We start from the raw sequence: 16,710 nt of genomic DNA on the forward strand, positions 1-16,710 counted from the left end.
ACATAAATAAGCATATAAAAGCAAAAATGTGACGACGTCACTTATCATGAAACTCGTAGGGCATGCGCGGCCAGCCGGCGTCTTTTTCGGATGTTGGAAGAATTGGATTTTTTGCTTTTATATGCTTATTTATGTCCACTTTCTATTGAGTGTAACCATTTTTCAAATAAATGTTCTATTGGTCTTACACTGTCAGGGCTCCCGGTAAGACCAGAGATGCGTGAACTGACACAGGGAAACGCAGGCTCAAGTATGGTGTAACAATATAATTTATTAAGGGTTATACACAAATATAACACACAATATAACAAAACCAAACCTCCAACTGATAACGGAATGTACACAGATAAGAGCTAGTGAGGTGGAGTGGTCAGGCGGACCAGGTCAGGAATCATCGGGCAGACAAGACACAAAGGAGTAGGCAGAGCGTAGTCAGACAGGCCGGGTCAGGAACAATCAGGCAGACAAGGTACCAAAGGAGCAGGCTGGAGAGTGGTCAGGAATAGCCGAAGTCAGGACAGGCGGAGTTCATTCAGGGTCAGGATCAAGCAGAATCAGGAATCAGGCAGGAAGCAGACAGGATGCAGGCACAGGGGCTCATGGGAAACATACACCAAGGCACTGATTGCAGGTCTGGCCATTCCTTAAATACACCTCCTGCAATCAGCCTCAGGTGATGGCCGACTGCAGGAGTGAGCTTCTGGTTGCTGAGAGCACCCGCTGGCCAGCCCTGGTACTGCAGCCCACAAGGCAGGTGAGTCCCACCACCATTGGCAAGTCCATTCCTGACATACACTATGTGGAGCATTCTTCTCTTGAAAAATGGTTACCCTCACGTGAAAGTGGACATACATAAGCATATAAAAGCAATAAATCCAATTCTTCCAACATCCAAAATGGACACCGGCTGGTCGGGCATTCGTGGTAGCATGTGTTTGTGGCTCCCCCCTATGCGTTTCGTCATAAGTGATGTCACGTTTTTGCTTTTATATTCTTATTTATGTCCACTTTCATGTGAGTTGTAACCATTTTTCAAAAAAACGTTCTATTGGTCTTACACTATGTGGAGCATTCTTCTCTTGAAAAATGGTTACACTCACATAAAAGTGGACATAAGCATATAAAAGCAAAAAATTCAATTCTTCCAACATCCAAAATGGATGCTGGCTGGCTGCGCATGCGTGGTAGCGTGTGTGCGTTGCACCGCCCTACGCATTTTGTCATAAGTGACGTTTTTGCTTTTATATGATTATGTATGTCCACTTTCATGTGAGTGTAACCATGTTTCAAATAAACGTTGTTCTATTGGTCTTACACTATGTGGAGCATTCTTCTCTTGCATGTCTCCTAATACCTATTTAGGTCCCATCCGGAGTGGTTTAGTTACCCTGTTTAGGATCAATGCTTGGAGGATCTTTGGCGTTTCTCCCTTGGGGATCCAGAGGAGCATCCGGCTTTCCAGTTTTCTGGGTTATCATACAGCAAAGCGTGATTGACCTCTCTTAACGGGTCATATCTCTCTGGTAAGCCTTTTATGTGAGTGGTTGGTGACACATCAGCTATCCTTGGATTTTCTTGTTCATTATGGCTTTTGGGGATTTTCCTTTATTTTTTGACAACTCTAGATGGACATTTCCTTTAATGATTTAGTATTATAGTTTTGTCTCACTTTATTGTTTTCTTTATATGTATACCCTTATTATTATTATACAGGATTTATATAGCGGCAACAGTTTGCGCAGCGCTTTACAATATAAAGGAAGACATTACAGTTACAATACAATTTGGTACAAGAGGAAACATGGGGCCCTGCTCGTTAGAGCTTACAATCTAGGGGGAAGGGTTGAGTGATACAAAAGGTAATAGCTGTGGGGGATGAGCTGATGGAGGAAATAAATGTCAGTTTACTAGTTAGAAGCAGGATAGGCTTCTTTAAAGAGAAAGGTTTTCAGGAACCGTCTAAAGGTGGATAGATTAGGAGATAGCCAGACAGATTGGGGTAGGGAGTTCCATAGGATGGGAGAAGCTCAAGAGAAGTCCTGGAGGTGAGCATGGAAGGAGGTGACATGGGAACTAGAGAGCAGGTCTTGGGGGATTGAAGAGAGCAGTTTGATTGCTATTTTGAGACCAGGTTGGTGATGTAGGTGGGGGTAGAGTTGTGGATGGCTTTATAAGTTGTTGTTGGTATTTAGAATTATATTCGTTGGGTGAGTGGAAGCCAGTGGAGGGATTGGCAGAGAGGGGTAGCAGACACTGAACGGTTGGTAAGGTGGATGAGCCTGGCAGCAGAATTCCTGATGGACTGGAGGGGGGATAGCCTATGTAAAGGTAAGCCAATGATGAGGGAGTTGCAGTAGTCAAGGCGAGAGATAACCAAGGAGTGAATTAGGAGCTTTGTGGTATCATTGGTTAAAAAAGGACATATTCTGGAGGTGTTGAGGAGGCTGAGGCGGCATGATATGGACAGGGATTGGATGTGGTCCTGAAAGGATAGTTCAGAATCCAGGGTTACCCCTAGCACCCTGGCATTCGGGGATGGGTTGATAGTGGTGCTATTGATCCAGACCGAGAAATCAGGGGAAGAGGCACATGGGGGAGGAGATATTATGAGCTCAGTTTTGGATAGATTGAGTTCTAGGATGTGCCAGGGGCGGACTGACCATTTGGAAACTCAGGCACTGCCCGAGGGCCCAGGGTCAGTAGGGGGCCCCATGAGATGCCCCTGGTACCTTTTTCATAGGCTTTTTTGAGTTTGGGGAAGGACACAGGGGCCCCATGATCCCCTATTGCCCGGGGGCCCCATGAGTTGTCAGTCCGCCCCTAGGTGTGACATCCAGTCTGATATGTCTGTTAGTAAATCGGTGATACGTGAGGATACTAATGGGGTGAGCTGAGGAGTAGAGAAATAGATTTGTGTGTCATCAGCATAAAAATGGTGTTGGAAACCATGGGAAGCTATCAGCTGACAGAAGGAAGAAGTGTAGATCGAGAATAGGAGAGGTCCAAGGACAGAACCTTGGGGGACCCTGACAGTAAGAGAAGTAGGAGAGGAGGAAGTAGAGTTGTAAATGACATTGAAGGTGTGGTGAGATAAGTAAGATTCAAACCAATGGAGACTACAGTCACGGAGACCAAGTAAATAGAGTTTTTTGAGCAGGAGGGGGTGGTCAACTGTGTCAAAGGCAGTGGAGAGGTCCAAGAGTGAAAGTACAGAATAGTGACCATTGGTTTTAGCATTATTATCAGCTCAGTTTTCTCTTGTTCAGCTCAGGGGTTGAACTAGATCAGGGGTGCTCACCCTGTGGCCCTTGGAGCCCTGCGATATGGCCCTCGACCTTAAACCAGGGAAGTGCATGCCTGGGATCGGCAACCCAATTATTGCAATCCGGCGTTGCGGTAATTGCAGGTGTCTATTGGAGTGTCTATTTTGAATATGTCCAAATAAAGCTGATTTTATCGGATGTATGGCTGACCGGATTTTTCTTCTCTACTATGATGCCTGCTATGAACATGGCCAGCACTTGCTAGTGTGCAGTGGAGGTGACACAGAAGGAGACCAGCCGTGAGCAGTGATTACTCTTCCTTCATTTGGACATGTTCCAGCTCCTGTTCCCCTGATCTCCCCCTTAGTGTGACAGCAGGCAGAGGATCTTCTCCCCACATCCACTGTCACAGTTTAAAAGCAGTGCAGCAGTGGGGGGCTCTGCCCACATGGCCACGTGACCACGTCATTCATTCACAGTTTCCTGTGAATTGATGAATTAAAACTATACTACAGGTTCAAAACTTTTCAGGCTCCTGCAGGAAATAATAATAAATGCACAATTGTATATAGTTACAGATTACGTCTTGTAAATGTAATTTACATGCTGCAGTACACTACATTCTGTGGGCATAACTGCACATTGTAGGCCCTTTGTGAGCTTTGTAGGACTATGAGGATGGACTCGCTGTCAGGGGGAAAGAGATCAGTATTTGGGTTAAAGAGAACCTTTGATGGTCCTTTTAGAAACTACAATTTATCCAATCTCTCCCACCATAAAAAGTGTTTTGAGAGTCCTTTGTCATTTATTAAATATTTATTTGATATCAAAGGAAATTAAAGCAAACTTTTCGGCATCAAAAATAGTGAACAGCCACTTATACAGCATAGGCATGCCATGCAGATGCCTTAAAGTGACACTAAGCTCTGGATAAAAAAAAAATTGATTCAAAATGTCTAACTCAAAAAGGTAGCTTCTATTGCTCTCAGACTCCTCCAGAACTACAAATTCATTTTTATTGCTGCTGTGATCCGACTTCCTGTTAGAGGGCGACAACTTTTGCTCTTCAGGGTCCCAATGTATGTGGGAATATTGCTCCGGAGATGGACTATGGGACTTGTAATGTGACATCAACGAATGTACACTGCTGGTTCTTAAAAAAACAGAAGTGAAGGGGAAAAGCAGAGGTTTGGGAGCTCATGGACGATGTTTCAATTAGGCAGAAAAAAATAGTATGAAACAATTTTAAGAAAGATGGATTTCAGGGCCATTAAAGTGTTCCTAAACCCAGGACTCTGCATGCACTATATCTGGTCTCCCACAGTACACAGAACATGGAAATGGAATTATTTTAGTAAATATAAACTGCTAAATACCTTTTCTCATCAGTAGTTAGAGCAGTCTTGTGACTTCTACCAGTGTCCTGCTGAGCACTGGTTAATCTTGTAGGAGGAGTTTTCATTCTGCTCTGACTGTCTTATGAGGCTGCATAACCCCTGACCCTCTGTCTAGACAGCGCTGATTGGCCCTGTGCTGATCCCATTGTAGCACCCTCTAGTGTGCTACTAGAATAGTGCAGTGAATTATAGGTAATAATCACTGTGTATGACTCATGGTAATTGTCATGTGATTAGGGTCGGGTTATTGCAGGTCAGCTGGATGACTCAACAGGCTGTGGCTCTATCGCCTCCTCCTGACTCTGGAGAACCATAGAACCTTCCAGAAGTCAGTAAGCAGGAAGGGGTGGAGGCCTAATCTGCATGTTCATGGGAGTCCGGCCAGTCCCAGGTTTGGAGGCCCTGGTAGAGTGGTGGACTGGCCCATAAATATTGGAGAGTCAAGCTGACAGAGGAGTCAGATGGAAGGTGGAGTGCTGAGGAGACTGTCGGTGCCTGGGAGGGGTCCCCTGGGTCTAAGGGGGGGCCAGCCTCTAGGCTGGCCTCAGGCTGGCTTGGGAGAATACATTCAGCAATAAGGTGTGAATGGGATTGAGACCTAGAGCAGCAGGAAGCAAAGAGGACAGTGTGAATACAACAGCACTCTCTGGGATTTACAAGGGGAAAGACTGCCATACGTGGCAAGCCTTGTAGGGATAGTGCTGGGCTCAATCCTTTATCCTTGTCCCAGGAGATCTTCCAAGAAGCCACGAGGGCTGGTAGTGTTTGCAGGCTGTAGAACTGGGAGCAGCTTTGTACGGGGGGAGAGGACATCTCTGCATTAGCTACGAGAAGCTAAGTTGATTTTTGAGGGGCTGCTAGTTTCTCACCCATAAAGGGCAGCTTCTACTAATCCTCTACGACTGAAGGATTTCAGGAAAAGAACAGTCCAGGATCTGATTTTTTCATAGGAATGAAGTTTCCCCCTTCTATCAATTCAAGCCAAACTGGGCATCCCATAATCCCTACTTCCCTATCAAAGTTGATTTCCCCTAATAAAACAACAAAACCAAGCCCATGGACTGGTCATTATCTTTGGATGCAAGCCTGTTCCCTGGCTGTGTGGAAGGAAACTCGGGGTACCCATTACACAGCAGCCCTCATGTAGGGATTGGGTCCAGGAGGTGCTGGACTAGGTCTTCCTTCAGCTGGGGACAGGTAATCTGTCCGTGTCATCCTCACCCTCCTCCAGGTATCGAGTTAGAAGGTGTTCGGCTCCAAGATCATTTCCAGGCAGCAGGGGCACTGGCTCCACTTCCTGTCCTCTTCCTCCCACTGTTCTCCCGCCACCCCCCTCCCCTCCACAATGTGATCCCCCCCAAGACATGTATTTTAAAAACCTTTGCAATTGGCTGGGGATTAGGATTTTAACATCCCCCAACCATCCTGGCACCCAAGGTGGAGCTGACCCTGTATGTAGGGTAACCCATTTAAATGGATGAGCTGCCCTATGTGTGTATTGCGAAAATACACAAAAAAAAGAACAAGGGGTCATGCAACACTTACATGTGAATGCAACCTTTGGGACGTGGCGGAGCTCTTTATCTAGGCAGCACAGTGGCTAAATGATTAGCACTTCCACCTGGCAGTACTAGGGTCATTGGTTCAAATCCCAACCACGGCACCACCTACCTGGAGTTTGCAGGTTCTCTCTGTTTTCCCTGGGTACTCCGGTTTCCCCCAACACTCCAAAGACATGCTGGTAGGTCAATTGGCTCCTGTCTAAATTGGCTCCAGTATGTGTATGTATGAATGTAAGTTAGGGACCTTAGATTATACACCCCTTGAGGGTTAGGGACCAGGGGCGGACTGACAACTCATGGGGCCCCCAGGCAATAGGGGATCATGGGGCCCCTGTGTCCTTGCCCAAACTCAAAAAAGCCTTTGAAAAAGGTACCAGGGGCATCTCACAGGGGCCCCCTACTGACCCCGGGCCTGAGTTTCCAAATGATCAGTCCGCCCCTGTTAGGGACTGATGTGAATGTACAATCTCCATGTAAAGCGCTGCATATATTGACAGTGCTATATAAGTACCTGGAATAAATAAATAAAATATCCTGCTTCAAAATCCAACCTACATCCAAAAATTACATCTACTCATTATTAATAACACCTACAGCCCACATAAATGCCCCCACAATGTAATAACGTGATCTGAATATATCTTCTACCTATTAATACAACAATGGGAACAAGGACAGTAAGTGAAGAATGGTGTTATTTTCCATTCTCAATTATGGCATTACTTTGTCACTGACAGCCGCTGTCATTTGTCTGGGCGTATTGACAAGCTGAAGTGTACTACCTTTACATTGTGCATTCCAAACAAAAGAAGATCTGCGTTTCCCTCATATTTCAGAAACTTGTCACATTTTATTTTGGTAGCACATAAATGTCTGTAGGAACATTGTTCTCCGCAGGTGTGACCACGCGGAAAGAAGGTTCCTGGAAAGAAGCCTATCTGCAACATGTGATGACAATACACTATGAATAATGATTAATCACTTTGAACAGCGATTAATAGGAAGAGCTTCAGTTGCAGTTTTTGTTTTGTTGTGATTACCGAAGTGTGATGTGTAGGAATGCCACAGACACTTACGAGGCACAAGTGCCAGGAAGTATTAGAGGGCATTGTGCCCAGACAAATAATAATACTGTAGCGTGTTTTGCTCATGTGATTGCCCTTTAGGCTATGGTGGCACGTGGGTTGCTTGAGAGCTTGACAGCCTCTTTACCTTTAATCATTCTTAATCATTCAGCTAATCAGTAATACATTCATAACTAAAGATGAGCAAATAAAGGAAAATGTTCTTACTTTAGAGCAGTGGTCTTCAAACTGTGGCCCAGGGGCTGGATGTGGCCCTTTGCTTGCCTTTATCAGGCACTCGGGGCACCATTCCTCCCACTGATACAAATAAAGGAGCATAATTATTGCCACTGACACCAACAATAGGCCACTATTCCTACCAATGAGCATGACAATGGGGCACTATTCCTCCCACTGACACCATCAATGGGGAAATATTCCTAACACTAACAGCAATAAAGGGGCACTATTCCTCCCACAGACAACAACAAAGGGGCACTATTCCTCCCACTGATACCAACAAAGGGGCACTATTCCTCCCACTGATACCAACAAAGGGGCACGTTTCCTCCCACAGACATCAACAAAGGGGCACTTTTCCTCCCACAGACACCAACAAAGGGACACTGTTCCTCCCACTGATACCAACAAAGGGGCTCTATTCCTCCCACTGATACCAACAAAGGGGCACTTTTCCTCCCACAGACACCAACAAAGGGGCACTATTCCTCCCACTGAAACCAACAACGGGACACTGTTCCTCCCACTGATACCAACAAAGGGACTCTATTCCTCCCACTGATACCAACAAAGGGGCACTTTTCCTCCCACAGACACCAACAAAGGGGCACTTTTCCTCCCACTGACACCAACAAAGGGGCACTTTTCCTCCCACTGACACCAACAAAGGGGCACTATTCCTCCCACTGATACCAACAAAGGGGCACTATTCCTCCCACTGATACCAACAAAGGGGCACTATTCCTCCCACTGATACCAACAAAGGGGCATTATTCCTCCCACAGACACCAACAAAGGGACACTATTCCTCCTACTGATACCAACAAAGGGGCACTTTTACTCCCACAGACACCAACAAAGGGGTGCTATTCCTCCCACTGATACCAACAAAGTGGCACTATTCCTCCCACTGATACCAACAAAGGGGCACTATTCCTCCCACTGATACCAATGATGGGGCACTATTCCTCCCACTGATACCAACAATGGGACACTATTCCTCCCACTGATACCAACAAAGGGGCACTATTCCTCCCACTGATATCAACAAAGGGGCACTATTCCTCCCACAGGCACCGACAAAAGAGGCACTATTCCTTCCACTGATACCAACAATGGGCACTATTTCTCCTACTGATACCAATGACGGGGAACTGGCACTATTCCTTCCCATGATACCAACAATGGGGCAATATGCCTCCCACTAAAACCAATGATGGGGCATTGTTTACCCCCATTGACACTGGGGCATTTTCTACTCCCACTGGCCACAGTCCGGCCCCCTCAAAGTCTGAAGGACAGTAAACTGGCCCTTTGTTTAGGAAGTTTGGAGACATCTGTCCTAGTCTATTACATATACAGTTTTGTAGATTCCATCTCTATGGCTATCAGTATTTCACTGTAATTTGTCATCATTCATGTTCAATAATGGATTACAGAAAGCATAGTCACATAATGCATTGCTTTTAAATCAGTCAGACCTGACTGATGGACTTACATTAAGAAGAAAAACATTGATTATTCTTGTTTGTTCTACAAAATGATACACAGATTTTGCATACAACATGCAATGAGCAAATATGACTGCCTATGTATAAGAGTATGTGCTAATATAGTTCCAAACTATACAAGAAGCAAGATTTTCAAAAACATTGTGATAACACTGGTGCTTAGCAATTGGCTCATCACTGTTATATGGTGGTGGCGAGACGGTCCTCATCCCTGTATAAACACCAAGTCATGACCTGGAGTCTTCACAAGGTTTGAGTTGGTTAGTTTTTTTTCTATTCAACCAGTGAGCTTAATGAAAAAATATAACAGATTCCTCCATCCATGCAAACAAGGCAGATGGGGGAATCCCTCCCACCAAGACATTGAATTCTGATAGCAACACCCGCCACTGGCAGGATACATTAATCAGTGGCTGCAGCCGATTGGCTTCAGCCGCTGATTGAGGAAAGTTTTCTAACATGTTCCTTTGACAGAAGTAGATGAAACAATTACCTTCTGTTAAGCGTAGGAGCTCCCACACTGATTGAATTTCGGCCAGTCCCTGTTTTAGGCTACATTCACACAGGCATGTTGTCATGGTGCGAATGGCAACAGCAGAAATCTGATTCCTGACACTGTTTTTGACATGTGCAGGTGGCTAGCTGTGGCCACTGAACCCATACACTTCAATGACAGCAGCTATTCGTGGCTGTTCGCACAGCCAATGACTACCCACGATGATCGCTACTTGACTCCATTTGTTCCCCCCCTCTCCACCTCTTCAGAGGGGAGGTTTCTCTGTGGTTTAGAGATGAACTGAGAGAGCTGATAAGACTGCTAGTGATAACATTGTAGCATGCACAGAGCAGAACTGACTTTCTAACAGGATCAACAGTATTTTTGCACTTCTTGAACAGATACACTATATTGCCAAAAGTATTATTATTATTATTATTATTAAGTATTGGGCCCCCTGCCTTTACACGCACATGAACTTTAATGGCCCCCTAGTCTTATTCCGTAGGGTTCAATAATGAGTTGGCCCACCCTTTGCAGCTATAACAGCTTCAACTCTTCTGGGAAGGCTGTCCACAAGGTTTAGGAGTTTGTCTATGGGAATGTTTGACCATTCTTCCAGAAGTGCATTTGTGAGGTCAGGCAGTGATGTCGGATGAGAAGGCCTGGCTTCACAGTCTCCACTCTAATTTATCCCAAAGGTGTTCTATGGGGTTGAGGTCAGGACTTTGTGCAGGCCAGTCAAGTTCCTCCACCCCAAACTCGCTCATCCATGTCTTTATGGACCTTGCTTTGTGTACTGGAGCGGAGTCATGTTGGACCAGGAAGGGGCCATTCCCAAACTGTTCCCTCAAAGGTGGGAGCATGATATTGTCCAAAATGTCTTGGTATGCTGACGCATTAAGAGTTTCCTTCACTGGAACTAAGGGGTCAAGCCTACCCCCTAAAAAACAATCCCACACCATAATCCCCCCTCCACAAATCTTTACACTTGGCACAATGCAGTCAGACAAGTACTGTTCTCCTGGCAACTGCCAAACCCAGACACATTCACCGGATTGCCAGACAGAGAAGAGTGATTCTTCACCCCAGAGAACACGTCTTCACTGCTCTAGAGTTCAGTGGCATTGTGCTGTACACCGCGGCATCCGGCGCTTTTCATTGCACTTGGTGATGTAAGACTTGAATGCAGCTGCTCGGCCATGGAAACCCATTCCATGAAGCTCTCTACACACTGTTGTTGTGCTAATCTCAAGGCAACAGGAAGTTTGGAGGTCTTTAGCTATTGACTCTGCAGACAGTTGGAGACTTCTGTGCACTGTACGCTTCAGCATGCGCTGACCCCGCTCTGTCATTTTACGTGGCCTACCACTTGGTGGCTGAGTTGCTGTTGTTCCCAGATGCTTCCACTTTGTTATAATACCACTAACAGTTGACCGTGGAATATTTAGTAGCAAGGAAATTTAATGGATGGACTTATTGCACAAGTGGCAACCTATCACGGGACCACGCTTGAATTCACTGAGCTCCTGAGAGCGACCCATTCTTTCACAAATGTTTGTAGAAGCAGTCTGCATGCCTAGGTGATGATTTTATACCCCTGTGGTCATGGAGGTGATTGGAACACCTAAAGCCAATGATTTGGAGGGCGGGCCCAATACTTTTGGCAATATAGTGTATAATAAAACATTTCCAATGATATATTAGATATTAGATTAGATATAAGAGACCAAAAGGAATCAAATAAGAAAAGTTAATTGTACATGTTTACAGAGGCACAGGTTTACATTAAGCTGGTGCTTACTCTTTTCTGTTTTGTGGATTGAATAGCATGCACCCAACCTTCACATTAGGCTGGTGCTTTCTCTTTTCTGCTTTGTGGATTGCGTAGCGCACACCTATCCTTCACATTAGGCTGGTGCTTCTTTTTTCTACTTTGTGGATTGCATAGTGCGCACCTATCCTTCACATTAGGCTGGTTCTTTCACTTTTCTACTTTGTGGATTGCATAGTGCACACCTATCCTTCACATTAGGCTAGTGCTTCTTTTTTCTACTTTGTGGATTGCATAGCGCACACCTATCCTTCACATTAGGCTGTTGCTTTCTCTTTTCTACTTTGTGGATTGCATAGTGCGCACCTATCCTTCACATTAGGCTGGTGCTTTCTATTTTCTACTTTGTGGATTGCATCGTGCGCACCTATCCTTCACATTAGGCTGGTGCTTTCTATTTTCTACTTTGAGGATTGCATAGTGCGCACCTATCCTTCACATTAGGCTGGTTCTTTCACTTTTCTACTTTGCGGATTGCATAGTGCGCACCTATCCTTCACATTAGGCTGGTGCTTTTTCTTTTCTGCTTTGTGGATTGCAAAGTTCACACCTGTCCTTCATGTTAGGCTGGTGCTTCCTCATTTTTACTTTGTGGATTGCACAGCATACTTGTTCTTTCACACAGAATATTACCGAGATACAAAAATTAAATGAAGCAACAGTGTCCCTGTACGCCCAGTGAGGTGTGTTTTACGGTTGTTATAGATGGGCTTGTTGACTGATAAATGTTTACACATCCTTCTTTTTACAACAGTCATATATTTTACAAGTTACAATAGAGCCCATAGTCATCCTTCATTAATCTTGCATTCTCAGCTATTATTCTAGCTTGTAACTACAACTAAACTCTTCCTGAAAGTAACATGAAGTCTGCCATTGCTGCTATCTCATTCTGTGGATGCTAGTTGCCTGGTTCTCATACCAATCCACTTGCTTCAATACATTACGCCATTGACCTACAGAATGTATACAGATAAGGACTTTTGACTTTTTTCCGATTTTCCTGATCTGCATACTTGTCCTAGGTAAACTACCTTTTGATGAAGCCAGAAGGTGGCATTAAAGCCAATAAAATGCCATTTTTATAATTAAAATACATGTTATTCCCAACAATTAACCTCTCTTTATGCCTCTATTTGCTATGATAAATATATAATTGAAAGCATTTTGTTGTATCTGTGCAATAAGTGCCTGTTGATCCTGTTTCTTGTACACTCTTTACTCTCTTTCTGTGCTGCACTCCTATTATTAGAATTGTTTAGAGCTTCCCCTGTTGACTACAGACACCCCTGTGTTATAGAAAGAGGATATGAAGGAAGGTGTTCTGTAGTCCTCTCCTATCGTGACAACACTGTTACAATATAGTACAATATGACGAGTGAGCATTGTCACCCGGGACAGGAAATATGTTATAATTATAATCACCAGGTGAAAATAAAAAATAAGAAAAGCAAAAAATTGTATTTATAATTTAAATAAAATAGGCTTACCCTCATATTACATGGCATCCACAATGGAAAAAATTGTCACTGTCCAATCAGATTTTAAATGAGTAGTCAAAGGCTAGATAAAAGGTAGTTGCCTAAAAATGTACAGTATGGGTTAGATTTACTAAAGCTGGCTCACTTAGAGTGTAACTGTGCATGGTAGCCAATCAGCTTCTAACCTCAGCTTGCTCAATGAAGCTTTCGCAATAAAACCTAGAAACTGATCGGTTTCAATGCAGAAGTGCACTAGATTTTGTGCTCTCCAGCTTAAGTAAATAAAATCCAATTTTTCATTTGTATTTATTGAATAATCATAGGTGATAACATCTAGAGGGCCTGGAAAAAAATTGGTGAACACTGTCTTAAAATACGCTGTTAAAGGTTAACTGAATGACATTTAGCTTGCACTGTGTATCAGAAAAGATTTGCATTTTATTTTAAATAAATTACTGTTACCATGTTTTATTTAATCCTTTGTTACATCTCAGTACTGATGATCACCTGCAAGCTCTTTGGAGCCACTTCATGTCCACATATTTGTTCTCCAATAAATTACTCTACATCATTTCGAGGTGGGTGTCCTGATAGTGACAACATACTTGTGCGACATGCATCGGAATGTCCACTTGTAATTTCCATGATGTGCTATGTGAAGGTAACGGAGTATTTAACTAAATGGATCTGAGATTGAAGCTCCACATCAAGCGTTAAAAGCCCATATACAAATTTATTCCAATGTAAGATCACATGGAAAAATTAATAGAGCCAATATGATTCAAGGGCTGGAAATGCTCCCTTCATCAGGGCTCAAAGATAAGAAAATACAGACTTGACTAGAAAGGGGTGCAGTATTTTGGATCAAGTTAGAAGCCTTTTTACAAAATCTTCTTTTTGATTTTACATTGGAATAAATTTGTATTTGGACAATTAACTCTTGGCATGGTGCTTCAGTCTCAGATCCACTGAAACTATGGATCCAAGGAAAGTTTGGAACTCCTTCCAGTATGAAGAAGCTACCAGCCTAGAATCTTGACACCCTGTTCAAACACTACAGCAAAACTATTAGATAATAATACCTCTAGGATAATCCTGGGGGTTTCATTACTATTCATCCATTCCTTGAAGGGACAGAGCATTGCCACCCTATAACAGGACCTGAACAAGAACCTTCATGGTGGGATAACCAGTATTAATTTAATAAAAGCTGCAGTTTTAAAAAGCTTTAAAACAACTTTTGAATTTGCTTTAAAGTAACACTAAAAGGCTCACTTACAAAAAAAAATTAAAAATAGAGTGGTATTGGCCAGTTTAGAATAGATCAGCCATTCTCAACCAGGGTTTAGTGGAACCCTAGGGTTCCTCCAGAGGTTTCTAGGGGTTCCTTGAGCTTGATCCTTGAGGGTTGGTTGACCTCCAATCTGCTGGTGCCTGCACACTTCCCAGGGCAACACAACTTGACAAAGCTAACAGAATGACATTCTGACCACCACTGTAAGGGTTGCATTGTTCCTACTGACTACCAATGTAAGCAACATTTTTCTCATAGACCCCCAGAGGGGTTCCACTAGGACAAAGAGGTTGAGAAAGGCCGGAATAGATGTTTCTTTTAGAAAAGCCCAGATCATTTATTATTTTGTGTGCTTGCACCTGCTGGCCTCCAGCTACGTTTGTGCCACTTTCCTAAACTTCAGGTCAGGAACAGGGCACTCGAAGCTTCAATCAAAGTCCCCCTGATCCACCTCCTCAAAACTACAGTCCCATAATTCCAAGGGTCACTGTGCATGCTAACCCCATCTGGTCCTCTCTGGCTGCCTGTGCATGTTGGCGTAGGCAGCATTCTATCGGCATCCTCCGAGTCACTCTCCTGAGAGCGTGGCTCCTTAGGACCCTGCAAGGCAATGGAGCCACCCAAGAAAGGAAATCAAGAGCACAGATCTTTGGACCAGCTCATTTAAGACTCAAGACTTAAAGTTCAAGACTTTAAAGAAGGAGAAGAAGAAGAAGAAGCAGTAGATAAGGAAAGTGCTGAGATCAGCTACTTTAATTTATATTAGGGCTTAATATCACTTTAACTTTTAAAAGCTTAGATGAGATTTTAGGGATTAAATTCAGATCTTTATTGGTCTAGCCTTATTTTAAAGAAACAACCAGCACCTAGAGCTGTGCAGTACAGGTGAGAAGGACAGGAGATAAAATCATTCTGGGAGGAGCAGCATTGCTGAAGGTTAGATCACCTGCCGTCATGTGGGAGGACTTGTATTTAACCTGCTGTCAATGAATTCCTATTATACCTCTAGAAAAGTTATCAGCTGGCTGACACAAAAGAAAAAAGGTCCAGGTACCAGGCTCAGTTGTCACCAAGCAGTGAGTATACAGAGCCTACTGGCTCAAATATTATTATCATGTATTTTACTGACACTCTCTACCTGTCTTCATTATATGCCTGTTTGAATGCAAAGACCCAAAGCATCTCTTTATAATCTGTAAAATATGAGTTGAGGATCACAGATTACACATAACTACCAACAAAAACTATTTAAAAGAGTTTGCTTTTGATCTAGGGTCAGCTGACAACTGTCCACTGTTATCTGTTTATGGAAACAAAGTATTGCATTGTGTCTGCAGTTCCCACAACAAGCAAAACTGGTACATTTCCAATTGGGCAAAAAAGAAAATGCAGAACACTGATTTACAAAGATGATTGTTTTGCTGCCCTCTCTTTAGTGATTATCACCATTGCTAGAAAAGAGGGTGATACCCTTTAAGCCACTTGCTTACAGTATTGTCTGAAAGAACTTTGACAGGCTAAATTAAAACCAAAATGCTGCATTTTCCTAAATTTGTTGAAATGCACAGGCAATATTAAAAGAGGATAAACAACTTAATTAAATTTTGCATTTGGTCTATGCTGAAAAATCAGGCACATCTTCCAGGGACAGAAATTTCAAGGGACTGTCACTGGAAATCAGGGAAGCTGGCAGTTCCTATGTGTACTGGGGCTTTGTGTCTGCTGTATTATTTTAATGGTTATTTAATTTGATTTTCACTGCCATACCCACTATCATTACTGGTAATTATAACATTTTTGCTGTGGTATTTCAAAGTCCAACTTTATCCAAAATTTTTTTTTTAGTTTTTTATAGAGTACAGAGGAATAATAACTTTGGTTGGGTTTTTATTGCCAATTTCTGTGTCCCCGTTGAAGATATTTCACTTCATTTCTTATGCCTGGGATTTGGTTATGAAAAAATAGGGGATAGGGTGTCAACAGGACAGGAACCAAAATCGACTCCAAGTAAAAAAAAGTAAAAAAAGAAGGCAGACAAATCAGTCTTGGTTATGGATAATATATTATATATGAAAAAAATATAGGTAATGTGTTTTGGGGCAATTATAGTCCTCTTTATCAGGGCTGTTTGCATATTATAGGTCACAACTGTGCCTCATTTGGAGGTACTGTCTCTCATTAGGAACCAAATTCCTCTGTCCCTCATTTCTCCATTTTGATCTGATGCACTGTACAGTGATGGGCAAATGTGCCCAGTTTTGATTTGTCAAGTGTTTGGTGAATCTTGTTGGAAAGTTGGCAAACCTAAACTTAAAGGTGAATCCTATTAAAGTGTATGGGGGTGAATTTTGATGTTAAATTCTGGCCATTTTTTTTTACATTATTTATGAGTAGCCTTGATATCAATTAAAATTTGTATTAAATAACAGGGGTCATATGCATCAATACAATTTGGCAATGTAATCAAGTCAGTTATGGCACAAGAGTATTTTACAATTTGTATACAAAATGATAAGAAAATCAACCTTCTGGAGACTCCCTGTGCCCATGCTGTGGTTTGTTCAGAAG

At 43.1% G+C, this 16,710-nt stretch overlaps 1 protein-coding gene across 1 annotated transcript in view; it reads left to right on the forward strand.

Moving 5' to 3' along the window:
* Positions 1-15,131: 15,131 nt before the first annotated feature.
* Positions 15,132-16,710, forward strand: part of DNASE1 (deoxyribonuclease 1) — a 40,462-nt gene continuing 38,883 nt past the window's right edge. The window contains exon 1 of the mRNA XM_089683311.1: positions 15,132-15,218. The gene's annotated coding sequence lies outside the window, so the exon portion shown is untranslated. The remainder of the gene's footprint in view (positions 15,219-16,710) is intronic.

Source organism: Staurois parvus, unplaced genomic scaffold (genome assembly GCF_062004578.1).
Source record: "Staurois parvus isolate SC_StPar_1 unplaced genomic scaffold, SC_StPar_1.0 ptg000018l, whole genome shotgun sequence".
NCBI classification, from domain to species: Eukaryota; Metazoa; Chordata; class Amphibia; order Anura; family Ranidae; genus Staurois; species Staurois parvus.